The sequence below is a fragment of the Heteronotia binoei genome, chromosome 4 (assembly GCF_032191835.1).
Source record: "Heteronotia binoei isolate CCM8104 ecotype False Entrance Well chromosome 4, APGP_CSIRO_Hbin_v1, whole genome shotgun sequence".
Lineage (NCBI taxonomy): Eukaryota > Metazoa > Chordata > Lepidosauria > Squamata > Gekkonidae > Heteronotia > Heteronotia binoei.
The window spans coordinates 146,184,655-146,201,124 of record NC_083226.1 but is presented as its reverse complement, the minus strand read 5'-3'; positions in this window follow the sequence as shown (position 1 = coordinate 146,201,124).

Genomic DNA, 16,470 nt, shown 5'->3' with positions numbered 1-16,470 from the left:
AGTAGTTGCTGATGCTTCAAGATGGAGGTGACCTTCTGCTGATAAGATATTGAGCAGATGAGCACAGAATTCCACAGTTAAGGATACAGCTGCCCATCAGTCTCCAATTTTGACATATTTATTCCCTTCACTATGTCTTCCCCCTGGAATTAAACCCAAACAAATGGTAACCTAAGCTTGTTATTCCTGTTTGGTCCTTGCATCTGTTAAGTATCTTCATTATGCTCTATGCTAATTTGCTACCCATCTATATGTATGGACTGGTAACTTCCTTTTCATTGTATCTGAAGAAATGTGCATGCACACGAAAGCTTATACCTTGAATTAAAACTTTGTTGGTCTTAAAGGTGCCGCTAGATCAAGATGGTAACTGCGATAACTCTACATAGCCCATTGCCCCACTTCAAAGAAGATGTTGTAAGGTCACTTCCATGTTTGAGAGGAGACAGATGGAGCATAATGGCAGGGTCTCTGTTAATTACTCTCAGCATTCCACAATTAAGGATACATCTGTTTTTACATATTTACTCCTGCCTATAATCTGCCCATCAGTTTTAACATATTTACTCCTTCACTCTGTTTTCTCCTGGAATTAAACCCAAATAAATGGTAACCATATAAACTTAGCTTGTTATTCTTGTTTGGTCCTTGAATCTGTGCTGTATGCTAATTTACTGCTTACCCTCTACCTATATGTTTGGACTCATCAAACACTCAGTCCTTAAGCAGAATAACCTGATCTCCTTTTTTGAGAAAGTTATTACTTTGCTGGATCAGGGGAATGCTGTAGATATAGTTTATCTTTATTTCAGTATGTATTCTTGTTGACAAACTGGTAAAATGTGATTTGGATTCTGTTACTGTCAGGTGGATCTGTAACTGGTTGACAGATCACACCCAAAGAGTGCTTGCGAATGGCTCCCCATCCTCTTGGAGAGGAGCGACAAGTGGAGTGCCTCAAGGATCTGTCCTGAGGTCTGTTTTGTTTCACATCTTTATAAATTATTTGGATGAAGGAATAGAGGGAATGCTTATTAAATTTGCAGATGATACTAAATTGGGAGGGATCGCAAATAAAAGTAGAAGACAAAGACAGGATACAGGATGATCTTGACAGGCTGGAAAACTGGACTAAAAGAAATAAAATGTATTTTAACTGAGATAAATATAAAGTTCTGCATTTCAGTAGAAAAAACCAAATGCATCATTTATAGGATGGGGGAGACTTGGCAGTAGTGTGTGCAAAAAGGTTCTAGGGGTCTTAGCTGAAACTCTTTGAATTTTTGAACATGAGTCAGCAATGTGATGCAGTGGCTAAAAAGGCAAATTCAGTTTTGGGCTGTATCAACAGAAGTGAAGTGTCCAGATCATGTGAAGCGATGGTATTCGAAAAATAGGGGCTACACAAAAAACCCTACCAATTACCACATCCTGCATAACCCTGGGCAATCTCGCCTTAATAGGAATACCCTTTCTCGCCAGCTTCTACACAAAAGATGCAATCATTGAAGCCATAAACACATCAACCCTCAGCGCCTGAGCCCTATCAATCACACTAGTTAGACCTCACCTAGAGTATTGTGTTCAGTTTTGGGGCACCACAGTTTAAGAAGGCTATAGACAAGCTGGACCTTGTCCAGAGAAGGGCAACAAAGATGTTGAGGGGTCAGAAGATCAAGTAGACCAAGTCCTACGAGGAAAGGTTTAAGGAACTGGGTATGTTTAGCCTGAAGAGGAGACAATTGAGAGGTGGTATAATCACCATCTTCAAGTATTTGAAGGGCTGTCACATAGAGGATGGTGCAGTATTGTTTCTGATGCCCCAGAAGGTCAGACCAGAACCAATGGGTTGAAATTAATTCAAAAGAGTTTCTGGTTAAACATTAGGAAGAACTTTCTGACAGAGCAGTTCCTCAGTGCAACAGACTTCCTCAGGAGGTGATGGGTTTTTAAACAGAGGCTAGATGGCCATCTGACAGCAATGATGATTCTGTGAATTTGGCAGATCATGAAAAGGAGGGCAGGAAGGGTTGCACCAGTGCTTAGTTCTTGTGACGCCTTCTTACACATACAGGGAAATGCTGATTGACACTTTGGGGTCAGTCAGCAATTTTTTCCCAAGCCAGGTTGGCAAGGGATCCTGGAGGGTTTTGCCATCTTCTGGGCATACAGCAGGCGTCACTGGGGATGTATGTGTCCAGGGGAGGTATTTGTGAATCTCCTGCATTGTTCAGGGAGTTGGACTAGATGACCCTGGAGGTCCCTTCCAATTTTACGATTCTATGATTCATAATTCCCACTTCATTGAAAGCCAGTTTGGTGTAATGGTTAAGTGTGCAGACTCTTATCTGGGAGAACCAGGTTTGATTCTCCACTCCTCCACTTGAAGCTGCTGGAATGGCCTTGGGTGAGCCATAGCTCTGGCAGAGGTTGTCCTTGAAAGGGCAGCTTCTGTGAGAGCTCTCTCATCCCCACCCACTTCACAGGGTGTCTGTTGTGGGGGAGAAAGATAAAGAAGATTGTGACCACTCTGAGACTCTGAAATTTGGAGTGGAAGGCCGTTTATAAATCTTCTTCTTCTTCTTCTTCTTCTTCTTCTTCTTCTTCTTCTTCTTCTTCTTCTTCTTCTTCTTCTTCTTCTTCTTCTTCTTCTTCTTCTTCTTCTTCTTCTTCTTCTTCTTCTTCTTCCCTGTTGCTGATTTCTGTGAGTCTGTGGTATGGAATAAAGAGAAAAAGGGTTAAGGCTTAAAGCAAAAGGAAAGAATTGTGATGTGGCAAGCAAACTAAAACCACAAAAGCTGCAAAGTGATAAAATGCAGGCTCCTTTAAAATGTTTACTTCTATCATGGGTACAATTGGGCTACCAGAAGTGTAACTAGACTTACCTAAGGATAGCAGCTTTCAGGTGGGACCTGGGGATCTCCTGAAATTACAGCTAATCCTCAGACCACAGATAACTTCCCCTGGAGGAAATGGCAACTTTGGAAGGTCGACTGTATGGCACTTTATCCCACTGAGGTCTCTGTCCTCCCCAGGCCCCATCCTCAAATCTCCAGGAGCTTCCCAACCTGGATTAGGCAACTCTACCCCCAGGGTCACCAGGTCCAATTGTCCAGGTGGTGGGGTGAGAGGGAGCTACCCAGGAGTGTTGTGTGTGTGTGTGTGTGAAGCAACATCACCATGCACAATATGTTTGACATGATGTCACATGGAAGTGACATCATTATGCCAGGGATGTCATGCACCAGCACTCTAGCATTCTGGCTGAAAACTAGAGTTTCTGGCCAAAATGCTAGAGCATCAATGCATGACATCCCAGGCATGATGATGTCACTTCTGTATGACATCATCACACTGACCACATCAATGCACAATGGGTCTCATGAGGGGTGGGGCTTCCCCCACCAGCCAGCAGGCCAGTGGCAGATTGGAGCCCCAAAGACTAGCGAACACCCTGGTCAGACTGGGAGTCTGACACCCCTACCTACCCCCTTCCCCTCCTAGTGGCCCGGGGGAGAGGGCCTTGCAACCCTACTAACCACAGAAATGGCTAAATGGAAACGGTAAAGTCTCAAGGCCATGCTGGGCATTCTGTCAATTTGCTAAGACCCCACTTGCCCCTGAATAGGTGAGAAGACATGAGCACAGGAAGAGCAGCTTAACTATTTCCCAACTCTTCAGCCTCTCCTCTCATATGACTTTTCCCCACAAGTTGACTAATTCCTGGTCAAAGAAGTGAACTGAAACAAAGAAGTGGAAAGCTGCTGTGAAAGGCAATGCAGGGGGAAAGTTATGAGTGTAGGGTTGCCAAGTCCCCTGCATCGTCTGGCGGGGAACCATAGAGTTTTCCCTCCCAAATTGCTAGAGCATCTGGGAAAACCATAGAGTTTCCCCAGATGCTCCTAGAGCGGTCGGCATGCAACATTGCCAGTGCGATGACATCACTTTCGAGTGACATCATCACACTAGTGACATCAGGGGAAGATCCCCCCACTGGCCTGATGTGGGCTGGCAGGAGGGAGCCTCCAGGGCGGGAGAACATCTGCCTAGCCCGGGGGCTTGGCAGCCCTATATGAGTGTATAGAAGGGGGGCTCCATACCATGTTTTCTAGCTGGCCACTTCTCCTGAGCTCCAGTTCTTTGCAAAGGTATCAGGGCATCCCCAGGCCCAGATTTATGCCAGACTTCTTTTCTGGGCTACCGGAAGGAACAGCGCAGTTGCCTGCCAAGGGAAAGGGCAAAGTGACAAAGAAGAGAAAGTACTTGTATAGAAACACCAAAACAATTTTCTTTAAATATAGCATACTTTAAGTGGCATTGAAAAGGAGAATAGTTTCTTTGTACCATGAGTACATTCTTCTGAACTTGCTACCTTATAAAATATTCCCTGCATCCAAGCTGTCCACTGTGAAGTTGCCAAATATATAGCCTCAAAACACACAGATTCCAGGGCTATAGGATTGCATATCCTGCTTAACATTAGCTTACTGTATCATGCCTTGAGATAGTTTCCTCCAAATTCATCATAATATATTTTTAGGAAAGGCCCCCCTGCCAATTTGCTGTTTCGAAATTGATTTTGCTATAAGACTTTTGAGAATGCAGTATGAAAATAGGCAAAGCCGATAGTAGCTTTTTGCCTCAGGCATGAATGATCATAAAATCCACACTATATAATGTACAAATTAACCAATCTCCATGCTTCAGTTTTCTTAGCCATATAACTAGATAGATGCAACTTTCAAATGTCACCTATTTTTGGATCCCCTCCTTTGATGACTTGTAGCTTTTCTGTTCCCTAACTATACATCTGCTATGCAAGGTAGGATGTCTTTTACACTCAGTCAAGAAGATGAGAAGAATAATTCAATGTGCCAGCATGGATAAAGATCATGTCTGCTTTCATTTAAATTAGTTCCTTTATTCCTGCATTTGCAACCAGGTATCCTTTCAAATAATTTGCACCCATGACAAATTGCCATTCATATACAAGTTTCTCTGAGGCAAATACAGCTTTCTAGAAAAATCAGTACATCCAGACTGAAACAGGTTTTCACTGCCAGTTATAAGATACAAAAGGCTGAACAAAAGGCCACAAAGTAATTCCTTGTGATTTAGGGTTGACAGGCTATGCCTAGCAACAGGCAGGAGCTTCATGTCTGACGATATGGTGGGAGGCTTGTATCATCTGTGTCATGATGTCACCTCTGAAAAACCTAGGAAATGATGTCAGGAAGCTCTAGGGATTATGAGAAACTCTATGGTAAAATCTGCCAGAGGAGCCTGGCAGCACTATTGTGCTCTGTTATTTCATACTGTGGGCTTAACTACATGTTACTTTTCCCTTGGGGGTGTCCTTGGATTGGGTAGAGAAGCGTGTTCTGAAGCTCTGAGCTCTTCAGGCACATGTGAGCCCAATTCAGATCAGAATAATAATGCACAGAGAGAGGTAGCTTAGACCTCCCTTTCCCTGCAGTATTTTTCCAACCTGAAATGGCTCCATAGATGTGGCACTATTTGCCTGATTGTAACATGTAGTTCATTTGGTATACATGTAGCTATTTGGTATACATGCAACCTCAAATGTGGCATTCAGTACCTCTCCAGAGTGTTTCCGGTTGGGAAAAAGGTATGGGTGAAATATCTAAGCCCCCCTTCCCCTGTGTGCATCATAGTCCCAATTAAAATAAAGCCTGTCCATGCACCTGGGAAGTGTGGAGTTTTAGAACATAACCTCTTCACTCAATTTGGAGCATTATCAGGGAGAAATATAATCAGTAGAAAGGCCCTTGAGGGTCAGTGATGCAATAGAAACAGAAGCACCCAGGAGGCCCCCAAAAATTTGGATTGGTGCAGAGTCCATGAGATTCTAAAATCTATTTCAGCAGGTGGGTGACAAGAGGAGGAAACAGTGATTACTAAAAGAGATCCAGGAATGAATTATGGCATTCTATACTTATTTTAGTTGCTTAGATGAAAGAACAGAAATTTCTATTCTCCAAAGAATTCTACTTCTGCCTCTTTCTATTGTTTAATTTATTTATTTGGAAAATTTCTGTGCTGCCTCTCCAGGGAACTAGGGTTGCCAATTCAAGAAATATCTGGGGACTTTGGGGGTGGAGCCAGGAGACTTTGGGGGTGGAGCCAAGATCAAGGCTGTGACAAGCATAATTGAACTCCAAAGGGAGTTCTGGCCATCACACTTAAAGGGACCGCACACTTTTTCAATGTCTTCCTTTCATAGGAAATAATGAAGGATAGGGGCACCTTGTTTTGGGGCTCATAGAATTGGATCCCCTGGTCCAATCTTTTTGAAACTTGGGTGGTATTTTGGGAAGAGGCACTAGATGCTATACGGAAAATTTGGTGCCTCTACCCCCCAAAACAGCTCCCCCAGAGCCCCAGATACTCGCAGATCAATTCTCCATGATTTTCTATGGGAATAAGTCTCCATAGGGAATAATAGAGTTCCCAGCAGACATTTCCCTCCCCTCCACCCGCATTCTGATGATCCTGAAGCGGGGGGAGGGTCTCCAGACCGGGGGATCCCCTGCCCCCACCTGGGGATTGGCAACCCTACAGGGAACCCACCTGAGACAGCTTACAAAATAAAAAATAATAATGAAAATATCATAAAAGTTATTAAAACTCAGCATTTAAAAAAACTCGGCCAGATAATAAAACAACATAAAACATGGAGCATCTTAAAATGGGCCTTCAGCCATTTCTCAGGCCAAAAACAAACAGCAAAACAGTGCTGAAAATGGATCCCTTAATTAAAAGCCTGGATACATAGAAATGCTTTGACCTGGCACCTAAAACAAAGTAGCATAGACACCAGGAAGTATCAAAAGGAAGGTCATTCCTGAAATGAGGTACCACATAGGATTACCAGTCTCCAGTCAGGCCTGCAATTACAGCTGTCTTCCAGACTACAGAGATCAGTTCCCCTGGATAACAAGACAGCATTGGAGGGCAGACTCTGTGGGCTACCATACAGCCTAGTGGAAATGAAACTGCCTTCCCAGGCACTGTTTCCAAATCTTCTGGAGTTTCCCAAGCAACCCACTGCCACGACTGAAAAATCCCTTGTCACTAGTTGCCCCCGGCCTTACCTCTGAAGGCAGGGACACTCAGAGCAGAGCTTGTGAGCAGAAATCTTAGCCAGTTGGCTGGACAGGATGGGAAAAGAGGGCCCATCAAGTAGCATGGACCAAACAGGGCCGGATTAACAACTAGGCCAAGTAGGTCCTGGCCTCTGGACCCCCATGCCTTTAGGGGCCCCGAGCGGCTCCCCCCCCAGTTTTTCCCTTGCTTGCAGCCCTCCCAGCCTGCACACACAGCCAGCAACTGAGTCGCTCTTTGCCCGACCTGCCTGGTGTGGCTGATGCTGGGTCATCGCCAAGTTTGCCTCTCTCTGCCTCTCCCCTGCAGCTTTGTTAAAGGGGCTTTTGAGAAGGTGCCTGCAGGTTGCAGCAGGGGCCACAGGCATTGGGGTGGCCGCTCCAACTCTGAGATAATCTGCGAGGGGCTGCCCAAGATTTTGAGTGCCTAGGGGCCTCCATAGGTTTAATCTGGCCCTGGGACCAAAGCCCTTTAAAAGTAAAAAACCACCACTTTGAATTATGCCCAGAAACAGATGGACAACCAGTGCACGTATTTCAGCACTGGGATGATAGATCTCTGTAACCCAGATCAACAATAGCCTGGCTACCACATTTTGGATGAGCAGAAGTTTCCACTGCTCTAACCTGTATGTAATCAGAGCATGGATATGCCTAAGAGACAGGGTGTGCATATGTATAGCAGAAAGTGAGATCAAAAGACAGCAAGTGGCAGAGAGTGAAAGAAAATGTTTTCATCTGTATTACAATGTTTCTGAAAGATAATTTATATAACACTGTGCATTGTTCAGTGGTGGGCTTGATTAACAAGAGCTAAATTTGTTTGATTGGCCAGTAAGATTCGTGCCAAGTATTGGCATCTAGACTTGCTTAAACTCTTACTATTCATTTGGAGATTCAAATGCAGTCACCTATACCCCTTGTCAAGTAGTCCTGAGAAGGAATGTTTGATTGGTTGATTATTTCCATGTGTGTAGTGTAGCCAGGAGATCCTAAGATCATCTGGCAGCCAGATGTTCTAGCTCTTTAGTGCTATCCAGGGTGCACCATGAGGAGGTGAGCTAGAATTGCACCCCAGGTCCTCAGCTTAACAATGTTCATTGAGGCAGGGAATCAGAAGTGCCTAAAAACATCAGCAGTTTTTGCCAATCTGACTGCTGCTTATGACAGTCTGGAGGGATGGTCTGCTGTACAAGTTTTCCCCTGCAGAACATTATTTCAACTCCTAAATAACATGCTGAGTGATAGAACTTTCCAGGTAATTATGGGTCAGTCAATCAGTAAGCAGAAAAAACTGGTTGTCACTCCAGTTCTTTTCATTCTGTACATTTCTGATGTTCCCAAGATGATATCTAGGAAGTTTGCTTATGCCGATGATATGATGACTGCAGTAAGGCACAAATCAATTGAAAGGACTAAGGAAATACTGACTAGGAACCTCAAAATTTTGGCTGACTGCTACCATAAATGGTGCCATATCTCAAGTGCAGGAAAAAACAGAATGCTCCTATTTCTATCTTAATAACAATCTTGCCAACTGTGAACTGAATGTCTACCTTAATGGCACCCAACTTACACACAACAACCATACACCTGTGTACCTTGGCATTAGAAAAAGAAGAAGAAAAGGTTTTATACTTTGTTTTTCACTACCTGTAGGAGTCTCAGAGCATATTACAATTGCCTTCCCTTCCTCTCCTCACAACAGATACCCTTGAGGTAGGTAGGGCTAAGAGAACTCTGAAAGAACTGTGACTGACCCAAGGAAACCCAGCTGGAGAAGTGGGGAATCAGACCCAGTTCTCCAGATCAGAATCTGCCGCTCTTGGTCGCTACACCATACTGGCTCTCCCTGGATAGGGCCTTGAGCTATAAACACCTTCTTACCAATGTAACAGTAAAAATACACATGCAAAACAATATTCTCCAAAAATTGTGTTGTACAACTTGGGGTGTATCTGCTTCAACACTTATATGCTCAGCTTTAGGGATATGCAGCATATGGTGCTTCAGTGTGGCTCAACGGCTCCCATGGCCACAGTCTTGATGCCCAACTCAGTACAACAAGAACCATCAGCAGATGTAGTAAACCCATTCTGACCTACTGGCTACCCACATTGTACCACATCGCTCCCCTGCATCTCTGAAGACAAGATGCTTTTCATAGTGAATATAGAAATATAACTGAAAACAGAGTTACCTATCCATAAAGTTATGGCTGACAAAGTCCTATCCAGACTAAGACCCCGACACCTAGCAATAAGATCCGCACAAATCCTGCAATCGCAGAATTTCGGTCTAGGAAGTGAATTGTTGCAAACATAGGTGCAATCAGCTCCCCCCGATATCCATAACCTGATAAACACCAACAAGAGGTCCGCAGGATTTGACTTGCACATGAAGTGTGGAAGACAGCTAATGAATATGAACAGACTTTGGCAGTTGTGGAGACCTGTTATTTAAATGAAGCAAAATACCAGGACTCAAATGTAATTGTGGTGCAGCCCACCAAATGATTTTTCATCCATCATGGGAATGTGAGTGCCATGCTTTCCAGAGAGATGTGATGGAACTCTTTGAACTCTCCCCAACTGCGATTGAGTGGTTTGAAAATTTAAATATTAGTGTTTAGGGGATTACCCTATTAGGCTGCATACCCATTGTATAAACTTGGTTACATATTTTAAATCATTATATGCTTTCTGTATGTACCTCTGCCATATGATAGATAGATAGATAGATAGATAGATAGATAGATAGATAGATAGATAGATAGATAGATAGATAGATAGATAGATAGATAGATAGATAGATAGATAAATAGATAGATAGATAGATAGATAGTGTGCATAGTCAAGTAGCTAAGCCTCGCATGCCTATCTGTAGGTCAATGAGACCTACAGCTTTAGGGATATGCAGGATATGGTGCTTCAGTGTGGCTCAAACATGAACACGATTTTGGGATGACAAAAACTAGCACTTTGACCCCTCCCCCACAAATCCTGATTGAAAACAAGAGTGACTGCTCCCACATCTCAACTAATTAACTCAACTAATTAACCCAAGTAAAAAACTCACCCCTTCTCTTTAGTGCAATTCCCTAAGAACTTTCTCAAAGTTAGCCAGCTTTTGAGTGGTCCCATCCCGGCTCCAGCCTGAGTGGTAACTTAGCTTCTCCATACTTAACATGGGCAGCACAGTAAAATTTGCCAAGAGATGCCAACCATCAGCACCAGTCCCTATTGCCAGTCACTGTAAGGATTCAGATCCCAGTGCTAGTTTTCTCAATACAATCAATCCTCAGTCTAAGATGTTGTTAAATTTCATGGGTTGGGTCCTGTGGATAAGATCCACAAGTGCAAGGCAGGGGGGTCATTTTCACTGATTTCTGCCTTCCTGTGGGAGCCTTCCAACTCTCCCCTCATGATGGTCCTGAGAAATCCCCAAGAACAGCATTTTGGAGGGCATTTTGGACTACAGTGGGAGAGAAGAGGCAGGGAAGTCATGCTTCCATGCACAGAATTTATACAGGATCCAATCCATGTCCCTAACATGTCTCTAATGTAACTGACTAATGTAACTGATAATTACATCAAATTACACCAATAATTTGCCTGGGCACATTTAATGACAGATTGGACTTCCATTATTCACACAAGACTCAGAAATTCACAAAAGCATTCAATTGTGTGAACTTTGATACTAACTCTTCCTATTTCTGTTTTCCAGAGCTCATATCCTTATGTTTGAATACATCATAGCCTATTTCCCCCACCAGTGAGGGATCCATCACAAATTTATTCATGTGGAACCTTTTCACACAACAACCTGCAGCCCATCTACTAACGTCAACATCCCACAAAAGGAAGAAACAAACTGCCTCTTGAGAAGACAGCATTGTAGCTGCCCATCAATTCAGAGTGTGCGTTTGGCAAAAGCTACTTCACAAACACATTCATCGAGATGAGAGGATGCTTGTACATGCCAGCCTGATTGCCTACCTATGATCTCATACGGAACTTGTACGGTGTGCTCAGTGAATAATCACAGAACAAAACAATAGCAAGACTGTGATTCAACTAAAGGGACTTGAGAATCAAAACCCCACATACAGCTCTCTGTGACCTTGAGCTTCCTCCTAGCACATTCATGAAGCCACTCACCGACGCCCACGAAGCATGAATGTGGAAGAAGGAAGAATGCATCCCTTTGTTACAATGTGTCTTTGTTACAATTTTTTAGTCACTGCAAATGTCAAAAACATGCTTTTTGTGCCGTGGACAGAACTGTGCCAGCAACATCACAAACAGCACACCATCCTTCCGCAGTCTCATCTGTCCTTCATCACACAGGCAATTGCCTTGCACTCATTCAAATTAACCTGGAGCCCTGAAAGGCAGTGGACCTCGTTTTTATTGCTGACTTTTATATGATCGCAGAAGCAGAATCTGTCTCCCTGCTCAGATAACACCTGAGCCAATGATCTGCTATAAAGAGGGTCAATGATTAATGATTGATGACTATTACCTGTTGTAGAGTTGAGAGAAAACCAGGGTCAGAGGGGTTAAGGAACAGTTATTCAGAAGCAAAATGGGTACCTGAGTGGTAATTCAGCTCATAAGGATCCTTCACAGATGGCACAGGGATTTCCTTACTAAAGGCTGCGATTCATAGGCAGTGAAGAAGACTGAATACTTGGGCTTCCCTTGGGTTGCCAGCCTCCAAGAGGTATATAACTTAGAACACTCCATGAGAGCTTTAACTAATACATATATTGAAAAAGTTTTAAACCACAGTATTTTTCACATATTAATTTAGAAAAATTTTACTGTCCATTTTACAATAGACAAGGTTTTTTCTTCATTTGTAGGACTTCCTGAAGCCCAGTGCAGGTGTGATTGCAATTCCCAAACTGGTGTGGCTGCAACTGGACTTCTGCTTCCATCCACTTTCAGAGTGAATCCTTCCTCAGGCAGCTCACCAAGGGACTGGCATGTCACGATTATTTTTTCATTTAACAATATATTAAATTGCAATTTTTTTCTAGAGTACTCCCATGTATACTCTCATATATACTCCCATATATACTCTCATATATACTCTCCCATATATATTCAAGGTACTCTCATATATACTCTCAGCAGCATAATAAAAAGCAGAGACATCACCCTGCCAACAAAAGTCCGTATAGTCTTGGTATTTCCAGTAGTAATGTATGGCTGTGAGAGTTGGACCTTAAGGAAGGCTGAGCGCAGAAGTATAGATGCTTTTGAGCTGTGGTGCTGGAGAAGATTCTTGAGATTCCCTTGGACTGCAAGAAGATCAAATCAGTCAGTCCTAAGGGAAATCAACCAAGACTGTGGAAGGTCAGATGCTGAAGCTCAAATACTTTGGCCACCAAATGAGAAGGGAGCACTCACTGGAGAAGATCCTGATGCCGGGAAAGACAGAAGGCAAAAGAAGAAGGGGCGGCAAAAGATGAGATGGCTGGACAGTGCTACTGATGTAACAAACATGAATTTGAGCAGACTTCAGAGGATGGTGGAAGACAGGAGGGCCTGGCATGACTTTGTCCATGGGGTCACAAAGAGTTGGACTCGACTGTGCAACTGAACAACAATATACTCAATACAATTTCAATTTGTCATTGCTTTGAAAAAAAATCCTTCCCTTTCTCAAACCCTGCTGTCCTCAGGCTCCACCCCCCACCCTCAAAAATCCAGGTATTTCCCAAGCAGGAGCTGGAAACCCTACAATTTATTTGTCTATGAGCCAGTGACAGACATGTGAGTGTTATTAACTATGGTACACACCTTTGCTATTTGTGGCATGCTTCAGCTTGGGAAATGTACACTGATCAGTCTAGGTTGATAGCTGGCCTGTTGGCCTCTTGAGATGGCTAGAATCACAGAACCATGCAGAGCTGAATTTAAGCACAATCTAAGGGCTAAACTACAAATAAGGCTTTACATGGGATATGCAGTCATACCACAAGTATGGAATAAGCTTGCTAGCTAGGGAGGGGAACATGGGAGATGCTGGCAGCAATAGCATGATGTTACTTCTGGGAAATATGCAGAAATTCCAAGAAACTCTATGGTTTTCTGGCAATTACTAAAGTCACATCACTTCTGTTGATGTCACACCATTGCTGATGGCATTTTCCTATTATCTTTCTCCTGCTGGACACAGGGGCAGCAGTAGGAAACAGGAGACTGGGGCAGTGAATGGGAAATTGTGCAACAGAAAAAAAAAATCACACAGACAGGACACTTGGGGAACAAGCTGACAGCTTGGTGTAGTGTATGCCTCTGTATAGAATGATTATCTAAGGTCTAAGCCTTCAATAAAGAACACTTCACAAATAATTTCAGTCTTTCCAATCTCTTTACTGACGGCAAAAAACTGTATTCAGGTTTGCACAATGTAAGCAATGAATACTTCCACAGCAGCTAAAAGTACCAGCATTAGAAACAGGCATAACTGGTCTACTCTCCTGTTTCGCAATGAAGTTTTAGCCAAGTTCTTATTTTTTGACAATATTGTATATATCTCTTCACACTCAATTTTATCTCTCTCACACTAACAATTAATGGTACCTTCTCAATGGGAAACTGGCAGCCCTGTGCAGGAATGGAGTGGACTTTTGCATCTTGAACAGCAGTTGTCATTCATTAAGTTGTTTTTTAGAAGGACTTTTAAAGCATTTTGTAACATGGCAGATGGGGAGGGGCTCTGATGTTTTAAAAAAGCCATGACCCGGCAAGCCGGATCTCATCAGATCGCAGAAGTTAAGTAGGGTTGACACTGGCAAGTACTTGGATAAGAGATCTTGGAATACTAGCAGTCAGGAGGACAAGAGCAGGCTTTATTCAGCCACCTCTCTGAATATCCTCCAGGCCCCCAGTATGGGTCAGTCACCAGAAGTCACCATGACTTACAGGTGCACACATGCATCCACACAACACACACACACACACACACGCATACAAGGAATGCAAAAATATCCAAAAAATCGCAAAAAAAAATCACATTGTTGTTTGGATGTTACCCTATTATGATTCAAATAGCAGATATTTATGGGCCTGGACTTTACAGACATTCATCAAAACAAGGGACCATCTTTTTTCATGTTCCATCTTACAAATCTTTTCATTGAACTAATTTACATTCAATCACAAAAGCAGTAGTGCATATTCCTTAGGGGGAGGGGAAGCATTTTCAGCAAAAGCAGAATGTTTGATTTGCGTTGCTATTTCATTAGCATTTGTGCCACTCTTTTCTACCCCCCCCCATACATTCTGCAGAGAGGGGAACTGTTGGATATTGTTACATTGTATTGCTTCTAATACAATTGTTTATCTCCTGATCAGTTGCCTAATAATATTTCCTGATCTCCATAGAATTGTGATTAGCAGAAACAGTGATTTGTTAAAAAAAGAGAGAAAATGGCAGGCGGGGGGGGGGGTAGAATCTTGACTATTTATCAGGAGGGAAGTGACTTTGATGTGCTTTTTTGTTATCTTGTGAGCAACGTAACAGATGCAGACTTTGAAACAAAACAAAGACAAATGAAAAAGCATTTCAGGTCATTACATAGGACACTGTTATTCTTTTGCTACACAATAATTAAAAACAAGTGGAGCCGCAATGTGTAATTGATCAGAATAATTGATTGAAAATGTTCAGTTGGCCAAAAGTGCCCCTGATTAATCAAATAGCACATTTTTAAAATATATATATATAAAATAATACAAGACCTATAAAAACTACAAGTGGCAAAAGGCATTTTAAAAGAAATGTACAGTCTTGTACTGCAGGAAAAAGCCAAACTAGAGATACATTTGACAGTCATATATGCCATTGGGGAGCTAAGTGTGCCAAGGCCCAGTTTGGCTCAGGAATGCAGCATTGAGAAGCTGTTCCCAATCAGAAACAGCCACCTAGAGGGCTTGTATACTTGCAAAACCAGAGTGAACAAATTGGCCTTCCATAACGTCTTGTGGCCCACCCCCCCAGACTCTAAACGCCCCCCCCCAATTCTAATACCCAAAAGTGATGTCATAGCAATGGCGCTCTTTGCACAAGTATTCTTTCTTGGCTCTGTTTCAAGGTGTTGGTCCTTACCTTTAAGGCCCTTTATGGCCAGGGGCCTGCATATTATAGCATACTTGCCCCAAAGGTTGTAAACTAAAGGGTATGTGCTCAAGATCTCATTCAGTCTTGGACTCATGTGCTTCCTTCTGATCTTTCCCCAAACCTTAATTATGACTCCTATGGAAGATTCTGCACTTATATGAGGTAGGTTCTCCCCAATATAGATGGCAGGAAAAAGTACAAGTCAACAGGTGTTCCACTTCCAATCTTTTTGCAAGCAGAAGCCTTAGAGTTGTCAGCCTCCAGGTGGTACCTGGAGAACTCCAGATGACCAAGATCAGTTCCTGTGGGAAAAATGGCTGCTTTGGAGGGTGGCCTTCCCCTCCCCAAAGCCCACCCTCCCTAGGCTCCACCGCCAATATCACCAGGTATTTTACATCCCAGAGCTGGCAACCCTAAGAGACCTGTAGAGAGAAGGTATATTTGAACAAGTCGTTGCTCTTTTCCTTGAGCCATAGCTGGTTTCTACAGACCTAGATGTGTTAATGTAGGGTGTCCAAGAGAAGTCTGAGCATGGGCACCTCTCAGTTAAACATGAAGGACTAAACCCCACTCTCTATGGGTGGAGAAAATGTCAACAAGTTGCAGCTGTTTAATGGTGTGTGTGCATTTATGCTAGCTGCATAAAAAACATTTATGCCCTGTAAACAATCAGGAATCACTTAGCACAACTTTTTTATATTGTCCTAAGCTTTCCTGTTCCAATGGGTAGTTTCCACAGATTTTGGATGACTTTCAAGTTTCTGTTTGGAGAGAAAATATACACATCGGCCGCCAGTCAGCAGGGCTGCTGATCTGTAGTCACCAAACTCACCTCTAGTTGAACATTTAGCAATCTCTGTGGTGCAATGCCTTTAACATGTGATATTCAGCTGGCAATGGCCTTGAGACTGCATTCCCCATGAAAATATATGCATCTCTTTCCTCTATTGTGTCTGAAAACACACACAAAAGGCAAGTTTAAATGGCAATGTGGACAACATTCATTTTGGTCATTGTATGCTGCTGATGAAAAACAGCTGTTGGGAACCAGAAAGTGGGAAGAGTAGGAGAAATAGTCAAGTTGCAAACACATTTGTATATCAAATTGCCTGTTTATGGTCCTTAAGAAATATTTGAATGGAAAGAGGGGGAACTTCAGTCGCATGCAAAGCTTTTCATGCTCACCGTCCCTGGGAATTGCCAGACT